This window comes from Stegodyphus dumicola, chromosome 4, assembly GCF_044657685.1.
Source record: "Stegodyphus dumicola isolate Sdum_Otavi_A_Nest chromosome 4, ASM4465768v1".
Classification (NCBI taxonomy): Eukaryota; Metazoa; Arthropoda; class Arachnida; order Araneae; family Eresidae; genus Stegodyphus; species Stegodyphus dumicola.
The window spans coordinates 100,167,632-100,194,473 of NC_140771.1; positions in this window are offsets into that span (position 1 = coordinate 100,167,632).

Below are 26,842 nucleotides of genomic sequence, written 5' to 3' on the forward strand. Positions count from 1 at the left end.
TATTTGCCAGCTAAAGTTTTGATAGAAAGAAATTCTGGTAGGAAATGGTTCATGACAGGGATAAAAATGTTCTGAAGTTCTAAACCTTAAATTAAATCGCGCTTTTAATTGTTCAGTAGAGATACTGGACGATTCAAATTATTGGCTGCACAGCATATTGCTACTTAATTTTTGAAGATGGGGAAGATGATTTTTCAAGATGGGGATGACTCTTTGAGTCTCAATAAATAGGGTAATTATTGTTGAGCTCATTTTTCATCGAATCCATTCATAATAAAACTAATTGCTTTCACAAGTCACTCTTTAATCTTCCCTCTTGTTCATGAAAAACTAATTCTTCATTAGATTAATGATCTTCCTAATTCACTTAGTAGTTACTGGGAAATGATGAGAAAGAGGTTGCACATTTCAGATGGGTCAATTTCAAAATTGTTTAATGCATTTGGAATTCATTTGCGCTGAAACTGAAGAGCTACTGAATCTTACAAAAAGCATAGCCATTTCATGTAATTATCTTATCAACATATTCTAGTTCCCTTAAGTCTACTGCCTGTATAAATTTATTTTTAACTACGGATGCATTTTAACTATTCAAAATACAGTATACACTAAAGCAAAAATTAACTACAAAAAAGCAAAGATTTAATAACAATCTATATAAAAAGAAGTTTTACATTAATCAGACTTGTATATATCAATTTTTACTATTAATATATTTATTCTACATTTTGTATAAAACAAGCAATGTTGTAAAAATAATTTTCAGAGTTTTAAAACTTCTCGAAATTCATCAATTCAACATAAATATTTAAAACTGCAAGTTAATTTATTATACTACATTAAAATTGTCCCAGACATCACTTGTTGTCCCAGATATTACTAATGGCACTAGAAATATTTCCACTTTTCCACTTTTCTTGCTTCTGATCTTTTATAAATCACGTGGCGTTTGAAATATCGTTGACAGTATACTTGGATGATATAAAAGGTCGGCGTTTTATGTACCAGCAAATCCCTATGCTATAATATCTCCCTAAGGACTTATAAAAGAAAAGGTATATCGATTCTGTAAACCTTCCAAATGTTATATCTTGGGTATTTCTGATATGTGATAAATGTATGGTTTATCCGTTATGTCACATGTGAAAATATGAATATCAAAGATTCAAAAATGAATTACATATATACTGTTAGTCATATGTATAACTGATTCGAAGTTCGAAACGTTTTCTGATTTTTAATTTAGAAAAATGTGTATTTATATCTAAGAAAAAATTCTGATAAGCAGATTTCAGGGCATCTTATAGAATTTGCGTCAGCTTTCCAAATGATAATGAGCATGAGCAATTGATTTGTGAATGTAATGTTATTCAAGTTCATAATAACCTACAAAAACGAATGATATATGCATTACAAATGCACATTTTTAGGCAATATGACTTCGCAAAACAACGACTTAAAATTACATTGTCTACTCCATTTTTAGAACCCTAATGTTTAGAATGACATTAATATTTAGATTGCAGTTAGGCGCTGATATAGTTATCGAAGGGAAAAAGGAGTTCAAATAAGGTTGTTGATTTAAGCACTCCGATTTTTCTTCTGTATACATTAAGCAAATTGGAGGTAAAAATATGAAATGGTTAATATTAAATAAGAAATTTAAACCAAAAATCTGTTGTTTTATTTTAATAAATCATTATTTTGTTACAATGGATCTACGAAATCTTAAAAATGGAATCTTTTTTTGCATTATCAGCGAGAACATTTTTCCAAAAGTTATTTACAACGTTGGCAATTAAATAGTAAGTAACACAATTTTTAATACTTAAAACAGCATAACATCTTCCAGTATGTATATAATTATAATTCATGACTATGAAAAGTCATTTTTCGCATTATAAATATTTTACCACAACTGGTTTTGAATATCTAAGCTATGGAGTCAATAGAATTTAAATATAATATAAATAGACAATTTGTATCAGCTTCAAGCAACCAAAACATGTTACTTCAATTAATTTTAATTCTTGTTACAAGAGTTTAAAATCATCATTTGGAATAATTTAAGTAAGCTCAAACATATCAATTTAATTTTGTCAAATCATTAATATGCCCAGAATAATATGTTAATAAATAGTAAGGCATTCGTCTAGAAATGAAATGCCTGAAAGTTGATTCCTAATGATATTTTCCCACAGTCTCAACCAACTTAAACAAGATATCTGAAATTTAATTTTTAAATCATGATCGCACATGAAACAAGCAATGAATACTTTAAAAGTACAGCCAATATATGATTATTTCGCTCTATCCTCGCTAACCGCTCTTGCCTCACTCTTCATTTCAGATATTTATTATCAAGATTATTGTTAGTGAACAGTGAGTCACAAAAACGAGCTCATTCTCTTCAGTAAGCTAATGGTTCTGATTCGATGCCATAAAAGTGCGGTTATGTCCATCGGTATTATCACATCGCAATGTGGCAGTATTTGCTATATACATAATGTAAAAATGCTTGCATTAATGTCTACAAAATTACAATTAATTTACATAAAATAGCCACAAAAAATAACTTCGGTATTTCCACCGAAAGCTTATTTACATATTGTAATTAATTCTCCCATTCCATAGAAGGCGCTACTTATTTTTCAGTTAAAACCTTTAGAATTATAAGATTATTTAGAATTTCTATTTTATAAAGAAAATATTAAAGTTATTTAACTAGGAATTGCAGTAGGTGTTAAACCCCATGTCAGATCAGTTTGTTTAGTAATAGTTATGAAACCTAATTAAAATCAGCAGTATTTTTACCTGCTGATTACATGAAAGTTACTGAATAAATACCCAACGAAAGAAATATGAGTATAGCATGTCTGGAGATTTAAACCATATCTCATGCTTCATGTCTTGCTTACCTGTTTTATAAAGGACTCATTTATTTTCGAGTTTCGTAGCATTTACTTCTAAACCTTTGCTGAACTTGCCTGTCGGATTTAGTTTAGCAAAGCATTTAACAGACTGTAGTTTTCTCAATTGTGTTCATTTTAATTAGTAGAGTATGTTAATGTAAAAAAAGGATTAATTATGCACAAAAGGTTGCTTAAAAACACGTGCTTAAAAATACGTAAAATATTATAATAGTGAAATTCATATTCTTCTTGGCTGTCTTTAATATCAAGCAGAAATCATGCAGAAAATTTGCGCACACTCATATGCATTTTTAATTCATAGCAAATTTGTCAAGTAAATTCGCAAATTTTCAAAAATATTTATTCTGCGTGTTTCATTTTTTATATTTCTCAGTCTATTTGCATGCATCAAACCAGTTACACCCATTTATATTTTCTCTTTAAATCATGTCACAAACATAATCGGCAATTAACGCTTATTTCGGTGCTCATTGTGCGAGCATTTCATTCCCATCTTAATAAGGGAAATCTCATTATCAAATCCATTTATTGGGAACAGCCTTCTTACAAGATCAAAGGATTTCTAGCATGTTTCTTTGCTCTAACAGTGTGCTAGTTCTCGTGCTTATTTCGGTCAGTATTCAAACCAATGACATGTTAAATATCTTTCCATTTAAAGGAAGAGGTATGCAGTTTGTGAAATATTTATGCAATTTTAAACATTTTATGAGTTTCCTGTGAAAGCAAATACGCATATAATTAACTCAGATCACAGTTTGGTCCGTATGCTGAACTTCAGCGTACTTAACATTAAATTTCAACACATTCTAGATCAATAAAATTTCTCATTCTAAGCTTTCATAAACTGTAACAGTCAATTAGTTTGTCTAACTTAAACTATAGGCTATTAGATTATCTATGGCATGATTTACCAATAGCAGTTTTAAAGAAAATATGTTAATTATTAGCAAAAATAGGAATACGCTAAGTTGAATTTTGCGTCACTAAGAATAAAAATAATTTATCATGAACTATAAGTTCTAATGCCTATCATAATTTTAAAGTCTTGCGGTCTGATACTATAATGGTATTATTCTGTTTTTAAGGCGGTCGTAGAAGCTCAGGATATCGTTTCTTAATTACCACTGCTAAAGACACATAAAGCCAGCCAAAAAAATGAAAATAAAACACAGATATTTACACTATTTTCTTTAGTTATACTATTTACGAGTATATTTGTTACACAGGTATTTACACAATCTTATTTGAGCAAAATTTAACCCTTAATTTTTTCTCAACAAATCAACTGATCTAAAACACAAACTCAAGACAAATTATAGTACAATATGTACATGATTCAATCAATTGTAAGTGCTCAACTTGAATATTTATGATAACACAATAAGCTTTACATTCAGATCATAAGCATTTTCTAGGTAAGTTAAGAATGTCCTCTAAGGTAAATAAAAAAATCTGATGTGTACACCACATGACTTCCTTTTATGGAATATTAAATTATACTCAATTTTCTGCATTTCATTTAAACATATTGCATTGACAGCTAACAAATTTTGAATTAAATCTACTTCGCTGGTAGCGAATCAACCACAAAAGAATAAATGCAGCTTTTTAAAGTTCACTATATTTATTTAACATAGCGACACTTCGACGCTAGTTTCACTTAATAGCGTTACATCTCATTTATTTTATAACTGAGTGCACAAAAATTATATCATCTGAAGAATTACAAGTTTTATTAAATACTATATTAAATCTAAAACGATATATAAAAAATAAATTAAACAAATAAAAAATAAACAGTTTTTCCCAGACGATTCAGCGCCGCTTACCTTATTTACAGCTTGCGCTACTAAATAATTCAGATCTGATTTCACAGGAAGGCAAAAATACATAAAGATTCAAAATATTTTCATTAAAAATTCAAAGATATACAAAAACATAAAACACCAAGTACAGTTAAAGCAAATAAAAAAAATTAAAATTAAAATTACATTTTCTACGCAAAAAAGCTAATAACTTAAATGATAATTGCAGAATGAATTAAGCATAATTTAATTCGCAATAATAAAAAAGACGTTCCTTTTTGTTGCGAAGCTTAGTTTCTCTAGATTGGCAACAAATACACTATTCTGCTAAGTTTCAAATGTGAACAAATCCACTATTCTGCTACGTTTCAAATGTAAACAAATATGGCTGCTATGCTAAGTAAAAGTTAGGCTTAGTCGCGCTTAACAAAACTTTTAAATTGTTGATAATTTCACAATCACTGCATGCAGTTGAACTAAAGACATTAACCGGAAGATAAGAATAACATAATTCAATCATTTTTAAAGCAAAAAATGCACAATTTACAAACATATAAGAATAAAGAAACTGAGCCAAGTAACAGAGTGGATATATATATATATATGGCCAGCTGCAACCAAAATGGGAGGTACACATCTTATGCTATAGCAGTCCTATATACAAAATTTCATTGTTCTGAGGCTGCTCGTTTTTGAGTTATGCGAGATACATACATACATAGGTACGTATGTACAGACGCCACGAAAAACTCTCTTTACAATTCATTTTAAATCAGTTTTATAATTTTTTGGGGAAAAAATAGTTCTTTATTCTGTCCTTACGTACAGATGTCACAAAAAAACATCGTTAAATTGCATATATTCCAGTGATAGAGGTCAAAATGGATATTTTCGTTGAAATATGGTACCCGAAATTTTTCGCGATTACGGTACTTCCTTTTCATTTGTACAAGGGAGTAAAAGTATGTAAATTATCGTAACTAAATAACGATGTAACAAAAGTTTAAAGTAAAATATTAGGGATTTCTATTTTTTTCCCTTTAACAAGCTCAACTGAAATTTTTTATTTCTTATAATTCTTATAGAAAGAAATGTTTTAGACACCATAACGGAAAATTCTAATATTTAAAAAATTCAGGACGATTTAGAAATGATATATCAAAATACCAGCTAAAATTTAGAGCTTTCAGAATTATAATAATTATTTCTTCTTACACATTCCTCTATGTAAATTTAATTAGAACATTAACATTTCAGATAACAAAAGGTCTCTTAACACATATTCAAATTCTAAAACATATGCTTCCTTATTTGAAGTACGAAACAGAAGCCACACAATATTTACAAAAAGATTAACAAGATTATGATTTACAGAAAACAATGTTGACTAAAAAGCAGTTACTTGGACTTGTATGCATAAAATTACAGAAAAAAAACCTAATCTAAATTACTTCACTGCCTCAATATAAAAAGTCCAAGGTATTCACCCGCCTGGATTTCTAGACTTGGAGTCGTAGCTGAAGCCTGGAATCCATAGATATTGCACATACAACTTAAAATTTGTATGTACGTTGATGGTCCAAACACTTAAAAGCATTTCTTACGGCACACAGACTTTTCTGTCACTGATGGTCCCACACTTAAACACGATTTTGGTTCCTGGAGCCTGACTGTCTACTATTCAAAAAGAAATGAAAACTTTTGCTCTTCCATTGACGGAAATATGTTCGGGTACTGGTGGCCTTACAAGCTTAACGATACTGAAGATCCTCGAACACTGACTGTCCTGCAACCCTTAAACATGAACTGAATTTCGAAACCTCTTCGATCTCGACGATCCTCTTCTTTACTGGACTGACGCCACCAATCTTTCTAGATTTAAACACAAGAGCTCTCGTTTAGTGTTCAAACTAAAACGCTTCCTTGGATTTTCCGGCTCTTCCTTAATAAAGTTTCCGTGGATTTCATATTGTAGCGGTGCCACCAATAAATTAAAGCTATAACTTCCCCGAGCTTCCAAGATAGAAAAAAACTAAGACTGATTGTATTTTTAGATTTATTTAGAAACTTAACAATTCGTTAAAAAATATGTAACAATACGGCACCATTACAGAAAGGAGAGACATCAGCTTTCCCGATGCACTAGCTCGTCTTACGCTCTCGGCATTTCGCAGACAAAAGCCTTGTTTTCTAACTCTTACAAATTTAATCTAACTTATGGCTATGTATGTCTTGTATCTAACTTTTTATTTATTGCATGGAAATATAGAATTTTTAGTTCAGAGCGCAACAATGTTATAATTGTAAGAATGGTTTAATTAGAACAACAGATATAAACGATTTCATTTCTGACGGACTTTTAAGATGCTTTCGAGATTTTTCATCAACCTAGCAACTTAATGGAAGATTTATAAAGAAGCAATTTTGTACTCTTTGACTGATTCTTCTAAAATTTTCCAAAACCCATCTTATAGAGTAAAATTACTGATCGGAGAGCTAGGGAGTTCAGTTGTGAATCAGCCGTGATGTTTAGCTCTTACTAGAATTATGAGTTATATTTAACCATGAGAGTGATTTGAAGAATTTTACAATAATAACTGCTTGCTGTCCAAACTGCAACATAATGTAGGAAGCATCCGAACAGCATGAAATCTGCATCATGTATATACCGCGACTGAATATGCAAATGATTAAAATTTCAGCGAATGCGCCCATCATAGGCCACCCCAATACTCTTTACAATCCGTGTATAAAGAAAGGAAAGATTGCCGCTTTGAATAACGTGAATAACTCTTGTGAGACTGTATGCAGCTTCTGTATGCTTCATAGAAAAATATGGACATCATTCTTGGACGTTTCTGAGTTCTACCTAGGCAGAATCATTGCATACAGAGATTGGGAACGATCCTTTCTGGAAATTAGTCATAGTGTAGGATGCAGTCAAGCAACTGTCATGGGAGGTGGATGCAGGAGGGAACAATTATGTACAGGGGCAATTGCAACCGCTTCATCCCACGACCCCACAGAGAGGTAGGAATGTTAAGGATCCCATGCGATTGTGGTTCCGTCAACCCACATGGACTGTACCACAGACAGGCACTCGAAAAATATGAAATGATGAATTTGAGATAAGCGAAGTATATTACCTACTGAAGTGTAAAATATGAAACGTACTAATAAAATACGTACTAATGGGGATCCTGTGAATCGAATTTCTGATGATAAACAATTGAAATAGCGTGGTGATTGGTAACATAGAATTTTCAGATTCCTTCAAAATGTTAGTAAGCTAAAAATAATAAAGAAATCGCTCTTGGAAAGGTGTACTATGAAATCCAGATGTCACAATTTAAGAGAATACCTGCAACTGAACTAAAAGAAGTAGGGTGGTCAAATTGCAGGACCGTTAGACATTTGGGTGGGAGCGATGCTTCCATTCGACGACGTTCGTAGGAATAGGTGAACCATGGCCGTCAAGAAATAGCGGCTGAACGAGGTCGATGGTAGGACGTGAAGACAGACAGATCGTCCAATCGGAGCTGACAGCTCTGATGAGTCTTTATCAACAGTGCGACGAGTAACGAGGACCCAGTGATTGTAATGATAGTAGACTGATGACTCATTGAATGGGGGCTCAGGTCACAGAGGCCATTGTGCCGACAGGTCCTCACCTTTGCACTCTGTCAGGCAGGTTTGAAGTGGTGCCGAGCGCATTTGACTTATTGTTTTTAGCCTTAGGTCTCTGCTTCGAATTGCGCCCCAGCAAATTCATGCGTGGAGACGTACAGAACAGCGGTGGGATACTCACCTAATTGTCGTCCGTCACGCAGCCCGGCAGCCAGAAATTATGGGTTATGGTATAGAGTGACATTTCATTTGATAGCCGGACTCCTTTGGTTGTCATTCGTGACACCCTCACACCATGGCGATTCATTAACGAAATTCTATATCCCGTAGTGTTGCTTTCCCTTACAAGGATTCCTGGGATTCCGTGGGCTTACATTTCAACACGATAATGCCCGGCTTCCCTCTGCACACCGTTCTACTTCTTGTCTTAGTTCTTTTCTAACAATTCCCTGATTGGCGCGATCTCCAGACTCCAATACAACCCATTTGAGCTCTAATGAGCAGGCGTATCCAACTGTCCTTGAATCGTGCCGATCTAACTCGCAATTTGTAACACGTATAGCAAGTAGTCTCGCAGGAAGACATCCGTCAGTTCTACGAGTGGCAGTCCAGCCTATATCCTGAATGAAACGTTCAATTCCTCCTAAGGTACTTTTAGAGTTTGGCTGTCAATACATGTACATCACAGCTACCGAGTTTCGTCCCATTTTAATAGCTTCTTCTTGATTCGTCTTTTTTTATGTCATAGAATGTATTGCATTGCCTCCTCAATCCACTTTCTGGATTTCATAGTACACCTTTCCAAGAGCGATTTCTTTATTATTTTTAGCTTACTAACATTTTGAAGGAATCTGAAAATTCTATGTTACCAATCACCACGCTATTTCAATTGTTTATCATCAGAAATTCGATTCGCAGGATCCCCATTAGTACGTATTTTATTAGTACGTTTCATATTTTACACTTCAGTAGGAAATATACTTCGCTTATCTCAAATTCATCATTTTGTGATTGTAAATTAGAAAATAACTAGGCTAATTTTTTAAATCTGTTATACAATGCAGCTGTGATTTGAAAGAATAAAATATTTTTAAATAAACTGAATTGCAGCCGTTTATAAAAAAACTATATGGAAGATTAATTAAAACATTTTTGGGCTACGATTTCCAGGTTAACAAGGATGAGAAGTGAATTTTAAAGGTTACTAATTTAAGTAATATAATAATAACCGCTCAAAATATTTCGAAACGTTACACTAAATACACAAATATCAATATGTTTGTTCATGAACATATTGATAAAAGCCAAACTAGCAACCATAGCCAACTATTAGAATAACGTATCTTTAGACATTTTACAACTAGAGGTGCTCTTGTTTCAATATTACTTTCTGGATGAAACAATATGCTGCCTCTGACTACAGGCTACTGAATTTTCTCCATGAGAGGACAATCGAAATTTGTTTCTCGTGGGAAAAAATTGAAGGAAATAAGTTTTGTATCCGCGAACCGTTAAGAAATTTTGTCTTTTAAGACAGGTGTTTCTTGTAAAATAGCTCAAAAGATCGATTTTTGTTGTTGTTATTGCCTGAAACAAAAGGGATGCAAGTCAACCTTCGAACTGCCTACAGCATTTCTAGGAAAGCAACTGCAATTTAAATTTGAATTTTGCTTGATTTTAAAGGTTACTAATTTATTATTAAACTATATGAGAATTGTGGCCAAAAAATCTATTTATAACGTACAAAATATGTACCAAGATGTTGCATATCTTCATAAAATTATTATCAATTTCAATTTTTATAAATTAAAAGTGTTTTTCATTCAATCAAATATATTATTAAAAACCAAATAAATATACAAACTATTAAGAATGACATTTATTGCTTTTAAATCGCTAATTTTTTTAAAGTAATATGCTTACAATTTGAGAAAGAAAGATTTTACGTTACGCGGAATCACAGGATTCCGAAAGCTTACTGTCTGTTAGGCAGTGCTAAAGCGGAACTAAGTGTCTTTTACCTTCGTACAATGTGAATACTTTAGAAGCCACGAATGTTTAATGCATCTCAGCAAAGCCAAAGATGCAGAAAAATTCTAATAACGAAATTTCTAACATTATAAAAAATGTAGAAAGACAGAAGAAGAAACAAGATAAGAAATTTATTCATTTACATTTTTAAGCCGCATTCTATATATAAAACCAGAGAACATAAATAATACAATATCCTTAAATTTGGGGCGATTCTTTCAAAATTCAGGCAAATATATAAAGTGAGAAATACAAGGTTTTAAACATGAATACTAAACTCTTGTACCATTTTACTTATGCAGTCATAATTTATTACACATTTTACTTAATTAATACAAAATTATTTAAAATATATTATTTTCATCTGTATGTTTACTACTGGGGATTAGGACATTGTCATGATGTGTGCTTGACAGCACGTAATAGTTATTATATTAATGGAAGATCATCTCACGAAAGAGAAAATAGGTAAATATTTTTATATTATTTTTAATAAACATTCCTTATTTTTATTTAATTAATTTCTTTGAATGTTTAGGTATTTAATCCTTTAAACATCTATGTGCTTCATTGCTTATAATCTCTTTTACCGAGAAATTAAGAAGTCAGTTTAATACAAAAAAGTAGTGTACATTGAAGGGGGAAGAAAAAAAAAAAAAAGACAATTCTATATCTCCCGTTCTACTAAGCCGACTGACGAAATTTAAACTACGTTTTCTTGTCTCGAAAACTCGACTTAGGACATAAATTAGAGTTATATATAGCATTACTCTAACATAGGTATTTTTACATAAAATCGGAACTTTTTCAGAAATGACATGCCAATATTTTTCGATATTTCAATTTGAATTGTTATTTTAGACTTAGTGATAATTCGCTTAACGTCTAAATACGCCATACGTTACAAAAGTTGCTAAATATAATGCAGTTTTTTCAAGATATTTTAAATCCTAGTGCAACTTTAAAATGTTATTAACTTGTAAAATGTCTTCCGTTATAAATTTATCTACAGAATACAAATATTATTTTAGAAAATAACTAATTTGGAGTATAAAAACAGAAGGAATTATTTTCTGTTTTGGCGATTTAATAATGTATACTTATGCATAAACCATTTGTTATAATACTTGCGTGCATTGGTATAATAAAATTTAGTTGCATGCTCTGTAACGTAGTTCCAAGTATTTCCGCAGAAAAATTTTATTGGTAATGAGAGTATTTTTTTACAAGCAAAAATGTGCGGAAGTATCAAAACATCTTTTCATTAACAGTATCAGAGCAGTTACGACTGAAATTCAAATACGGAAATACGAGCTGGGAATGTGAGTTATCTTTCATTAATAAAATTCAAAAGTTTTGTTTGATCGTTGATTAACTTCATGCAAGGCATTATTAATACGTACAAGTGGGAGGTACAAGTAGGTAGAACACCAGAATTTGACCACTGGTTGCACAGTTTTTGTTCTACTGCACGTAAGTATGCAGCTTTTAAGGAAGAGAACTTCGGGGAATGATCTGAGGGATTCCTGCCCCTCTTTTGTTCTCAGGAAACCACTCAAGAGGATTTTCGGCTCTCCAATATTTTAATGCCGCAGTGCCTCAGAGACACTATACAATTACAAACATCATTCCTTCTCCGGCACTAGAACTGGGAAAATTGGTACGATAGTGGCGTCGTTAACCAGTACATCGATTAGGGCGGCTGTATAATGTAATGACAATGAAACTCAAATCTGAAACTGAAACTTAAGTGTGTTAAAATTAGATTTACATACTGATTTTCAATAAAAAAAAATTTAATACGTACAAGAAGTACAAATTAACTAAAATTCCTATTTATATTTCTTTTTCAGTTTGCAACTGAATAATTTAAAAATCTGAAAATCATGTGAATCGTTACAAAAAATGTTTATATTACTTGCAAAGTGATATGCTTTTATTTAACATGGATATAAACATCAGTGCATATTTATATAGATTTTTATTTAAAGTACATATTTTTATTTATATTATATTTAAATATTATAGTGTATGCTTTTATTTAAAGTGTACATAAACATCAGTGCACTTAAGCCTCATTGACGAATGGAACTCAGTGATATTAAAACTAAAGTGGTAAATATTCTTACGTTTCAAGGCCTATAACTATTATTAACAGAGATTTAACCCTAATATAAAATTATCATTAGTTCAAATTTATCATACTTTACTCAAATCATACTTTACTTAAATTACAAAATTATCATACTTGCACAAAACTTTTACCATTTAAGAAGTTCTTCAAACTTCGAGATAAATGATATTCCAATGGTGCAAGGTCAACGCTGTATGGGGAGATGCAGCATCACTTCCAATTAAGCTCCAATAATTTCGCGCGGGTTGCTAAAGATGTGTGAGTGGTGTTGTCGTGATAAAATACGATTCCTTGTGATTTGCCAAACCTGGCCCTTTCTCTTTGACCGCTTCTTTCAACTTTATAAGAAGTAGGTAGTAAGCATCTGAGTTGATCGTTTGGCTGCTTGGAAGCAGTTCAGAATGCACAACACCTTTGTAATCTCACCTAACTGATAGCATGATCTTTTTCTAATCGTATTAGCTTTCGATATGATTTGTGTTGATTCACCATGATTTTTTTTCGTTAAGTGTTATTGTACATTATCCATTTTTCATCATCGGGGATAATGCGTTTCAAAAAAGGATCAAGTGCATTAGTTCCGAATCGCAGATATTGCGGGTATCGCAAATATTGATTCGCTGCGTTAAGCGAATTTCTTTCACTTCATCCGTAGCCTAAATATCTAGCTTCGTAAGAAACCCAGGACATTTTATATGATTTCAAATGCTATGAGTGATACATTTAACACTTTTGTAGTCTCTCGCACAGTTATATGACGATTCGATTCAATTATGGCTTTATCTTTGCCATCGTCAGTTTCAGAAGGTTGGTCAGAACGTTGGTCATCTTCAAGTGGGAAATCTCCAGAATAAAATTTTTTAATCCTATTCTGGCACATGCGTTCTGTTACGCAATCAACACTTAAACTTCACATATCTCTTTGTGAGCCTTAGCTGCTTCATGTTAAAATTGACCGTAAAGTAACAGTTTTATATAAAAATACACTGAATTGATTTCTAAAGCAAACTAAAGGTATCAGCTGTAAAAGACGGAAAGGAAATATTATAAGACAGAAGAATAACAAATTATAATGCTATCTATTTGTAAAAATCAAATTGCTTCCTTACCAACCCACTAAATTTACTGGAAACGTGCGGATGACGATAAAATGACGATAACCTTCAGAAGGCTTATAGGTAGAGAACCGTTGAGTTCTTTCGCATAATTTTATGAACCAAACCAAATTTTCAGAAAGCTGTAAAGACGGAAAAAGGTATTTCACAAATGAACGAATTTCGAGAGATTAATTAGCTTCTCGCAATACGTTGAGTTACCTAAGATTAATACCAGTCTAAGACTGAATTTAGTAAATATTTAAATTGCAAATGTGAAACATCTACAGAGGATGTTTATACAGTTTTAGAACAATTTCGATAAAAATTTTTAAAAATGCAATTTTTTGGAACAAAACTTTCTCGCAACTGATGATTATTTGAAATTAGACATATTGTCTCCTGCATTTAAATTTTTTCTTCATTCAAAATGTCGCATAAGAACAAGTTGTGAAGGTGAAGCATATAGTTTCGCGTTTTTCGAAGAGAAATAGTCCTATTCCGTAATTCCTGTTGGTGAAAAGCATGACGTTAAAATTTCTAAGTTCAGAATAAGCAACATTATTAATCGGAAAAGTAAAAACTCTATGCCATTACTCTTACACGGATGAAGACTCAAACTGAATACCTGGAAATGATACATACTGTTCCTAAAGTTAAATTGTTGGTAATAAGGTAAAATCCACCGAAATAGAAATCAATTGCACAGACTTTAAATACATATTTAACAGCAATAAAAAGAGCAATAAACCGAGATTTACAGCTAAAAAATGTTGAAAAACCCAATGCTTAGCAGATTTTGTAGAGGTATGTATCTCAACGCTGGACAATTTGTTGAACCCAGTATAAGACCTATTTAGCAGGAGATAAATGAAAAGACATTATGACGGTTGATGAAACATGGGTTTACCTAAATGACAGCACCAAAAAAGGTATATTTATTAAAGAAAATAAAACAAAATACACAAACCTGGTTCCCAATGCGAAGAATGTTTCTGTAAAGGTTTTATGATTGTTGAAATAACGTATAATATTTAGCAGCTTTTGCTAAGGCATGTGCTCAACGCTAAACAATATGTTGAGTGCTGTATGGTAACTATTTAGCAGGAGAGAAATAGAATGACATTATGACTCTTAATTCAGCTCGGATTTACCAAAATGACAGAAACAAAAAAAGATACAATTATTAAAGGAAACAAAGAGAAAAAAATGTGCAAATCTGGTTCCATCAATGCGAAGAATGTTTCAGTACGGTTTTTATAACTGTCGCAGGATTCTCTTATAGCGGGAAATTAAAACTAAGACAGCTGGTAAAAGATGTTAAAGCTAATTCAACATGCTATGAAGACAAAAGTGTATGCCCGATGTTTGCAGAAGTTCCATTTCTTTATCCCAATGGCTTTCAACGAGTAAACTTCATCAAGACAAAGCAACAGGTCATGCTTCGAAAGCTACCACTAAATTTCTTCAAAAACGGAAGACTGATACAGGTGTATCATATATGCCTTTTCATGGTATTCCTGTTAAATCCCGCGATGATTCATTTATGGACTTGATCTCTTCTAGGAAGTGAAAGAAGAATGGAAATCAATACCCCTGGAAAGTTTTCGAAACTTCCATCTGTCACAAAAATCACGATGCAGACTTACAATCCGGAAAGACGGCTATCGGATGGAACATTTAAAAAAATACTCTTTACAATTTAGACATGAATTAAAAGGCCACAAAGGCGTTCAAAAATGTATAAACATTCTGTCTTACCGTTTTCATCAAATTTCTGAGATTCATATTAATATCATTTTACTTTAAAATCCTTTTAAATTATAATTAGTAAATTTAATTCGACAAGTTAATTTCGTCTATTTAACTCCATCTATGGAGTATAAATAATTGAACAGGCATGCAATACCACAGCCATTCTTTCCTTGATGTTATTTACAGTTTAACTGGTGGATAGGCGGGAAAAACGTGATAGAAAAGTAATTAGTTATTCCAGTACTCTAAGAAGTTACATTGCTATAAAATAGTTAAAATAAAATCTATATTATATCCCTCTACTAGACAACTGTCCCATCGGAGGCCTACAACTCTGTATTCACTTGCATTAAACAGTAGCTTTCAACATAGACAAGCGCTGAATAACAGATCAAGCTCATTAATCATTTGAAAGCATGCACACTGACTAATCGGTTATGGCCGATTACATGTTTATGGTTGATTATGGTTGATGTACACTGAATAACATTCAGTGTACATCAACAAATATGTACTGCTCGAATATGACTGAGTACAACTGGCAACCATTAAACGAAGCTAGAAATAAAAATTACATTTTATATTGATAAGGAAATATAAAATAATAATAATAAGTGGTTTTGAGGCCATACAAATTACGAGGACATAAGTTGAAAGTAGGTTCTTCATATATTCATAATATATTAATGAAAGCAGCAAAATGCTAATAAAGCATAAATATCATGACATTAACAGTGGTTTCATTTAATAAGATAGAAGAAAGCACCATGAAATAATATTACTCACGACACATAGAATAAATAATAACGCAGTTCAAACAAAAGACATGGTTATGTAAAACTAGAAATACACTGTAACTGTTGAAAAACGACAACTCTAGATACCAGATAATATTGGACTTCTGTTGAAATTGTCTTATAAAAATGATGTTCAATATCAAAGTTTATTTATATTCTCAGAAATAACTGTTACTTTCATTAGTGTTGTTAAACTGGTCGCTACAAGAGGTTTCATTTATATAGCAAGAAGATATGAAAGGAAAATTAAACGTATCAAATACTTTCCTTAACTATAAAATAAGCTCTAATACTATAGTATGCAATGCTGTGATATAGGTGGCTACAACAAATGTGCATTAAGCTGAAGATAAAATGATCAGCTGCAGACCTACAAAAGTAATAAGCGAAATACAATAACAACAATCTTTTGTGAGTCAATTTGCCTTTTTACAAAAGCATAAGTTCAGAAGAATGATCACAAAAATCCATAATATTATTATAACGTGTGTGTGTATTCAATCAATTAAGACGATGCAATTCAAAATGAGTACACTAAATGAGATTAAAATAAGACAATGTTTAGTATTAAATTGCATTTAAATGATCTATGCAGGGTCCAAATGCACCATTTTATTTGCCCGTTGCAAGCACTACATGCAAAATTAATGCAATTCAATGTGCAACGAAATTTTATTAGCGATCGAATATGAAATACAGAAGTCTGAAGTTAGTATTATAATTATTTATAAACATTGTCATTACACTATGTGTAAAATCAAGAGTCAAGAATTTTTAACTCATTTTCATTGAATTCCAAAATCTTCCACGCTTTGAGTTTAAATTGCTTTGTAAATTGTGCAAACTTTTAAGCCTAGAAAGAGCTCTGGATGTGTTGAAAGAATACAATGAAGGCAAATAACAGTATATGGTGACGTAACTTTATATTATCACATGATAAATAATGAGGTCTTAGACTACAAACGATTGCCCTTTAATTAGTTTGTTTCAGATAGAAAAGTTTAATTAATCAAGAGCTTTCGTATCTCGCTGTTCTACAGCTTAGTGTTATTGGATTCTCGTTTAGGGCCAACGAGATATCCCATTGCTGAATTTCCGTTGAATTAAAATCACCAGATTTACAGCATTTAGAAAACATACTTATCTTTACTCTGTTACTAGCTTCAGCACATTAACTGAATTAGAATGTTACCATAATTTGAATTCCGGCAAACTGACATTCATTGTTTTCTCTCAGACCTAAAATGAATTTACACATTTTATTAATTAAGAACTAAAAATAGAGATGTGCTATTGGAAAAGATTTAATTGATCTTGTTTCTCAAAATAGTAAGCAGCTTCAAAAATATGCAATACTTCCTTGTAAAGAAAAAGTTGAAGAATTCAAATATTGAAATTAATTGTTCCTTTTTCAAATGCGTGCCTTCCGCCAAGAGATAATACGTGATTAATGTAGTGAACGATGTTACATAGCAACATGGTGTAAGGTTTTTAATCTGAGCTTTGTTTGGCCTTAACAGGAGAAAAGCAAAATATGGAATATACCTGCTTTCAACAAAAACAATTCTTCCACCAATACAAACCTACAGAATTGGAACGGAACTAGTAGACTCCAAATTATCCAGAATTTAGTAACTTTTACAGATAGCCCAAAATGGGTGTCATTTGGAGAAAGAAATGCTTGAGTCCCCAATGTTAGAGTCACGAAAGGTTATCTAATCTTTTTCCTATGATTGATATTACGTAAAGTCTCAAATTTGATGATGTGCCAAGTATGTCTGAGCAAACAGTTCAACACAGACCTTTAATATGAGATACCGAAGAAGAGATATTTTTTGTCCCTATACTCAAAGTTCGTTCATTACTGTAAATACTTGCAGTTTACACATACGACCGTCGAAAAATGGTCGTAATTTTAGAAGAATCTCTTTCGATGTGAGTTCCTGGGAGGTATTTATACAAGCATTCTGTTTCCATCAGCATGCATTCTGGGATACATCCAAATGGCTGAAGAGAAATGTGATTTTCTAAGCAGTTTTGGAAAACATTATGATGTATCAAACACTGCAAAACGTGCTCTGATATTTCCCGTCTACTTAAGGATGTGGCTTATTAAGTACAAAAAATCTGATGTGTACACCACATGACTTCCTTGCACGGAATATTAAATTATACGTACTTTTTCTTGCATTTCATTTAAACGTTTTGTACTGAATTAAATATACTTCGTCGATAGCGCATAAACCACCAATAGAATAAATGCACTCTTTAATGTTCACTATATTTGTATACCACAGTGACACTCTGGCGCTAATTCCCTTAATAGGGTTACATTTCGTTCATATTATAAATCAGAATGCATATTAATTTATATTATTTGAAGAATTATCTAATCGTTGCCACATGTTCTCTTCAAATACTATAATAAAGGTAGAATGATGTATAAAAGAAATTAAGCAAACAAAATAAAAAAGAAACAGTTTTGCACAGACGATTGAAAATTTCTCATTCAATTAATTCAGTTCTCACTTCACGAGAAGGCAAAAATACATAAAAACTCAAAATATCTGTATTAAAAATTACGAAGTAAATCTTAAACACATTTCTTCGAAAAAATTCCAGAAAGGATTAAGCATGATTTAATTGGCAATAATAAATGAAGGCGTTATCTTTGTTGTTGCGAAGCTAAGTTTCTCTACATTAGCAACAAATCCACTAGACTGCTGTTTCAAATGTAAACAATCAATGGCTGCCATCAGAAAAAGGCTTAGTGGCACTTAAACAACTTTAAAATTGTTGATAATTCTAAAAATATTGCATACAGATTTACTAAAGGTATAAAAACCTTAACATAAAAACAACATAATTCAGTCATTTTTAAAGCAAAAAATGTACAATTTACAAACATATAAGAGTAAAGAGACTGAGATCACTGAGCCGGATAACAGAGTGGATATTATATAAATATATTTATATATGTTTGGTGCGGCCGGTTGTAACCAAAATACGAGGTGCACGTCTAGATGTTATAGCAGTCCTATATACAAAATTTCAACGTTCTGAGGCTACTCGTTTTTGAGTTATGCGAGATACGTACGTACGTACGTACATACGTTCGTATAGACACCCCGAAAAATTCTCTTCAGAATTCATTTTAAAGCAGTTTTATTATTTTTTTGGAGGAAAAGAGTATTTTATTCTGTCCTTACGTAGAAATATCACGCAAAAACATCGTTAAATTGCATTTGATAGCGGTCAAAATAGATATTTTCGTTGAAATATGCTGCCTGAATCTTTTCGCGATTACAATACTTTTACTTCGTACAAGGAAGTAAAAAGAGATACCCGAATTACACTTGAGTCGTGAGTGCACTTTCTGTCCTACGGTTTTTTAAGCATCAAGTTAACAAGCAGTTTCCAGATTCAACTCTAGCTGGTGAAGTCAGTATTTTTAATTTTTATTTTATTTACTTATTCTTGGGGACGGGCAGGAAGAGAAGAATATACGGACTATACACCATATTATACAGGTGACTGATAATGTTTTGCTGTTTAACTATAACTCTTAACAAAGTTAAACATTTTAAATAATTTTGTGGGACAGAAAGTTTAAATTTGAAATTTAGAAAAGAAGATTAACCGTTCATAATTTGTTGTTTCATTTTAATATAAAAATACTTGGCATATTATCATCTTAAATAGTTTTTACTTTAAAATTCTTTAGAATATAATACTGAATGAATAGCTTGAAATACTATGAAAACAAGTTGATACTTTCTATTTGGATGCCCTAAACGTCACGTTTTTTGACATGAAAGTTATATTGGTCAACTAATTTAAATAGAATAATTTATTTAATTAATTTTAAATGATATAAACAGACACATTCTTCAGAGTAGTTAACGTAACATTAAATATGTAACTTATATCAAAAAAAAATTTTAAATACTGGTAAAACACTCAATGAAGTAATTATCTCAGAGGCAGTTTGATCCACACTGGTTGTTTGGACTAAAAAGGCAACGCTTATTCCTGGTTATTAATTTTCATGGACTTGACAAATCAATCTATGTTAACCATGCACATAAATATAATATTTGTCTTTTGCGTATGTGTGAGCGTAAAGTATAACATAAAGGGAGCACTCAAAGTTCATAGCAAGCCAAACGTCCTCTCAAAAGAGGATGGTGAGAGGAAGAGTGGCTGGGGAGCGTTAGAACGCCCCCGTGAGCATAATGGCAAACCGCACATTGAGTTGATCAGTGTTAACGAATTTCGCTTACTGCGCATGCTCAGTGGTGTACCTTTGGCGTGGGAGGAAATACTAGCGACTGAGCATAAGCAACCCTATACAAGCCTGTTAGTTATGTTGGTTTTACTGTTTTAAAAAATTGCAAATCTACCGAAATTTGTTGCGTGCTTATTGCATGTGCTTGTGTTTCATTTCATTTTGGTTTATTTTCTTCATAAGCATTACATTTAATATCAGTTACTTAAATTCAGTAATTCAAACTGGATTTATTCCTTAATTTGTGAAAGTATATACGAATGGCATATTTTGTATCATTTAGCTAATATATCTTGTAAAGCTTCCTGTTTTGTAATCCTTATTAAAGGAAAATTTGCGTAGTTTACAATCGACATTTGCACTCTAAGTAATGAAGCAACTTACAACCTAACAAGTTTTAAAACCCCTAACTGTATACGCCCAGATAACACAATGTCAACCATATACCGTATTTCTCTTCATTTAAAACTGCGCCAACGTTGTAATTGCCCAAAATTCTATTCTGGGCATGCGCAGTAAGCGAAATTCGTTTAACTCAATGTGCGGTTTGCCATTACGCCGCCCGTGACGTTCTTTCTCAAAACTGGAAAGAACTGTACAGTGTATTGCTGCACTGGTGTTATGCCCACTTTCAACAGAGACTAAAACTACTGAAATATTCAAAATAAAACTCGATTGTTTTAATTTTTATTTTTCTTTGTATTAGGTTAATGGTGTTATCTGTATCCAATCTGTATTTTGAAATGCCTGAAGTTCTAAGGTGGAGGTACACTGCGGGAAAAAAAAAAGAAAAAAGGGCAGTTCTGTATCTCCCGTTCTACTGGGCCGATTGACAAAATTCAACTTGCATTTTTCACGTCTCGAAAGCGCAACTTAGGATATGCATTACATTTATATAGCATTGTTCTAATATAGGTATTTAGACACAAAATAGGCCATTTTCTGAAATGACATCCCCATTTTTTTCCATATTTCGATTCTACGACTCAAATTATGCAAAAATGCCAAGTTTTGTAAAATCAGACAATATAAAACTACTAAGTTTTGTAGTTTTTTAAAAAATAAGCTCTGAAAATTTTAGCTCCTCAATGTTAATCTAGTTTGATACATATTTATTAATCTCTCTTTTTTTATTAAGCTTATTTAATTCTTCCTTCCACATTTTGAAATTCAGGTTCTTTCCAAATAAAATTCACCCATTTTTAATGATTTGTTTTTAAAATTTGTATTTTTAAATAATATTTATAAATTTTTCAAAAACAATTTTGAATTATAATTTGTAAACTTTTTACCATAATCTTAAAGTAGACGTATTTCTAAGCATAGTCACAAAAAATTATAATTTTTTATTCGGCAGTTCCATTCAGGTAAAAGTGGGCCTCGTCTCCCCATAAGATCATCCATCACGGCCAAGCATCACCCACCTCCATTCTGGCAAGAAAGGTGAGAGCAAAAGTCAATTGCTTATCATGGTCGCTGTACAGTAACTCCTGTAAACGGCTGATCTTGTACGAATAGAAGTTGATAATCTTTCGTAAGATTTTCCATACCGTACTGTAAGGCATATCCATATTCCATAAGTCATATCTATAATAAAAGGTAATTTTATTCCGTATTAATTTGAACTTGTTAACACTCTATTTTCTATTACACAGCGCCAAATATTCCCCTAGTGGTGAATTTTGGAACTAATTTTTTTTTTTTTTTTTTTTTTTTTTTTTTTTTTTTCGTGGAATCCTTTATCCCCCGTCTTGTTTAATCTTCCTACAAAATGTGGCGTCATTCTCGCAAATAGATCGCGCTACAGAACACTGTGAGCACTGCCAGTTTAATTATGGCCACCCGGTATTTAGTAATTCACTTGATACAGTAATGATTTCATTTTTCATTTATCTTTCAAGTTACACGTTAATGCAGTGATTTAATATTTGAAGAACAGATATGTAATATTATGTTATTGAAATTCTCCACTTCAATTACAGTATTTCAGATGACAAAATGATTTCATTTACGTTTGAATTAAAGCTATGAATAGGCAACCATTATCCAGTTTGAACTGGCAGTAATGATATACATATTTCGATGAGTGTAAATATTTCATCATGTTTATTTTTAAAGTCACATTCAGGATGATTGCGTGCAATTGTTTAATTAATATTAGAAAGAGCAAATGGCTGAACTTCAAGCCGTTTATTGATTATTGGAACGTCTAGCAGTTTAAAGGCTACGTACTATTATTGTGGCTACTACTATCACTAAATAAGTTTTGCATTCATTAATAGCATTCTTAATATTAATCCCATCAATATTTCCAAATTAATGACTTCAGAGACTAAGACAAAGAAATAAAGTTACTAATAAAGCATTTTAACAACGTGGCCTGTATGCTGTCGGAATCTCCTGTGCTTTTGAAGAAAATTTATTCCGCCCCCTCTGTGTTTCAAGTGTCCTTTTACAAATATCCATTATTCAGATACCGTGAAAGGTTTTCCAAAGAACTTCCAATATATTTCCTAAGCTTCTCACATTTCAAAAAAGTTTGCTTCCAAGAGTGGGATAATATTATCAGATAAAAAGATTTTTTTTCTTCAGTTATCATTTTGCGCATACAATTTTAATAAAATCTGGAAATTTTTAAATATGTATTTTTAATATCTGCTGTTTAATTTTTATCTTCTCGCTTTATAACTTTATTTAATCTGATGGTTTTGAGTGTTAGATTAGATTCTGGGAGTCATGTGTCGCTGTTGTTTACAAATTCGCCAGCTCTGCTTAAAGTTGTATTCCGAATTTGGGGCCTTGCAAGCCTATGCTTTAAAATATGCACGATAATTTGAGGCATTTTAATCAAATCGGTTTTATGTATAGTTGGTTTCGTCTTTAGCACACGTTTTGGCTGTTCTGTTTTGACTGTTCAATTCAAAACTAAGTAAAAGATTATAACCATCTTAAGTATTTTGTGACTTGTTTCAGACTTTGTGATAACTCGCTATCAGTCTAGTAGGATCTGCTGGATTTATAAGCGCTTTCGGTTACGATAAATCCCTGCAAAGTGTTTAAAAATTAAGAATATTGGTAGAGTTTCATCCTGCAGGTTTTAAAGATCATTTAGGCTTGAAGAGCATTGTTTCTCGAAGTGGTCAGAAATTGTTGAATTTTTCTTTCCAAAAACAGAAATATGCTCAAATGGCTTAGAAAATACTTTTCAAGAAAATTCCTTTTGGAACAGCATTAGTATGCCGATGAAATATTGACTATGCTACAAAAATAGAGTTTGCTACAAAAATAGATTCACTACCAAATGAATGGTGCTTGGGCAGCGAAGCAAGATCGTATATACTGCCTAAAGTCTTTCATATATCAAAGTAATGTTGCCTGTTTTCTTTAACCACTGTAGTGTCGTGGGTCAGGAAATTTTACCATCTCGCCATTTATAAGGGAAAGTGTTGAGATTTTTACGGTATTTCTGTGAAACAATTCATAACCGGTGAACTGAATTGCGGAATTGGTCGTGAAATTTCATACATTTAGTTGCTTCTTCTCCCAATGTTCTTGCTATTTGTCAAAATATAGCTATGCAAAATTCGTATTAACATGATGTAGCGTAGTGAGACGTTTTCTTATTTCTACAGTTACAATTTCACATTCTTAGTCTGCTGATACAATAAAAAAATCTGATGTTTACTCCCCATGACTTCGTTGTACGGAATATTAAATTATACGCATTTTTTCTTGCATTTCATTTAAACTTATTGGATTTAATTAAATTTATTTCGTCAATACCGCATAAACCACAGTAGAAAAAAAAGCACTCTTTAAAATTCTCTATATTTGTTTCCCATACCGACACTTCACTTAACAGTTTTACATTTCATTCATTTTTACTTCCTTGTACGAAGTAACATGGAAGCATTGTAATCGCGAAAACTTTCTGCCATAATATTTCAACGAAAATAACCATTTGACCGGTACCGAATGCTATTTAACGATTTATTTAACGATGTAACGTTTGACGAATATATAACGTTATCGATGTAACGTTTGACGATGATGTAACGTTAACGATTTACGTACGTACGAATCTCGCATAACTCAAAAACAAGTAGCCTCAGAACATTGAAATTTTGTATAAAGGACTGCTATAAAATGTCGATGTGCACCTCGACTTGTAAGGATCTTAAGTTTTACTAACGTTTATTTTATTTTAAATCTTTACTATCACTTCTTATTTTCTACTTCCGGCCAGAATTATAAGCGTTAATGTATTTATGCAAAGTTTGTCTGGCGAACGCCAAGTATTTAAGTTGTGGCTTTTTGCCAAGCGAGAGAGAGGAAGCAGTGAGTCGAAGCAGGCCGCTTACCTTAGAAGTTTTACTCAGTTGCTGGTTGCCTTCCAGGCTAGAGGTTTTAATCCTCTTGATAATTTTTAAACGTATTGTAGTGTTCACAGTTCTCTGTACTACATACGGCTTCCTGTTAATATAAGGCCAATCTTCCACGTTTATTATTTTAAAGTTAAATTAGAGTTTAGTTTTATTTTTATATTTTTACGTTTAGACCACAAGTAGTGGGTCTGTGTATTCTGAAGTACGGAAGTTATTGTAAATAGAGAAAAATAAAGGGTTTTGTATACCCTTCTTGTGTATCCTGTCTACTTCCCACAGTGATTGAACATAGCTTTAGTAAGCTCTCTGTTCCGAGTCAGGTCCTTGCATGTTCCCGAAGAAAGTAAGACGGAACATTGAACCTGATAGTGGCGCTCAACGAAGAAGAATAACCATGGCCGAGTTTCAAGAAGAACCTGTGCTGCCTGCAGAAGCGGCTCAGAATCCAGAAATGCCAGTTGCCGCTTTGGAAGGATTTGGTTACATCGTCCAGACCATGCGTGCTTCGATGAAACCAGAAGCAACATTTAATGGAAACTCACCGGTAACCAGTTTTTTGGAAAAATTGGATGACCACTTCATGCTCTACCCCGTGCATGAATTTCAAAAAGTTACCTTAGCTACCAGCGCTTTGAGGGGCCAAGCGCTTAATTGGTTCAAATGCATAGGCAGAAGTCTCTTGGGTCAAGCAGGAAGTCCCACCTATACTTACGAGAATTTCAAGACTGCCCTACTAAAAGCCTTCCCTGTCGTAAGGGATCGTGCGAAATTAGAAACGGAATTTTTAGTATATATCAACAAAGAATCGAAAACCTCTCAAGCTTTATATTAAGAAAAATTCACGTCTTCAAACTCTTGTATGGAAACCGTCCGGATCCTGAGATAATTCAAGTGATTTTGCCGAGGTTACTGCCCCAAGTGCAAGACATTATTGAATTAAGAAATCCGACTACACTGGAAAAGTTATTTGAGCTAGCAATTCAGTTTGAAAGTAGAAGAACGGCGGACGTTGAAAGAAGACGCCAATATCAACAGCGAAACCAATTTGGTGCGCCAAGACTACAGCAAGTCAAGCACACAGCTACGGAAGCAAAGCGAATCAGTGGACAAGGAAACCCGAGCATTCAAAAACAGCCGGCGAACGTCGACAGTTCAATAGCAATCCAGGAAAAAAGTCTCAAGGCCAGTGGAAAAAGAAGGAAAGCACGGAAATAAGTTAAACTAAAACGAATTTCTGCTGACAGGAGGGTGCGAAAATCCGAAGGCCAAGAAAACCCCTCTTCCTTTAAGTTAAATACAGTAATGGTGAAAAATTTCACTCTTCCGAAGATTGAAGTGTTGGTGAATAATATCCCAGCCACCGCACTCCTGGATACAGGCGCGCAGTGTTCCTGTGTGGCAGAAGATTTTTTTAGGAAATATTTTCGGAAATACCGCATATATAATTCGGATAATACGACAGTGTTAGCGGCGCAAGGAGAAAAATGTAAGTGTATAGGTAAATTACCGCTGTATGTCCGTATCAAGGACGAACAAGTAAAGGTGATGTTTTTCATAGTAAAGAATCTGCAAGCACATATTATTTTAGGAATAGATTTTCTTTCAGAGGCACAAGCAACGCTGGATTTTAATGAAGCGTCCCTTAAGCTGACGATGAAACCAGTTCGTGCAGAAAAGGCTGAACCGCCGACGTTAAATCTTGACCACCTGCCTAATGACGAGCAAGGAAGAATCCGACAAGTGGTAAGTGAATTTGCTTCGTTATTTAGTGATATTCCAGGATTTACTCAGGTTACTAACCATAGTACTGACACCGGAGATTCAATGCCAGTTCGCCACAAAGCATACTGGTATGATAAGAATAAGGAAAAAATATAGAATGGCATATCACCGATATGCTACGTAAAAAGATCATAACGCCCATCTCAAGTAGTTATGTTAGCCCGGTGATTTTATGTAAGAAAAATAATGACTATCCTTTGACACATCCAAA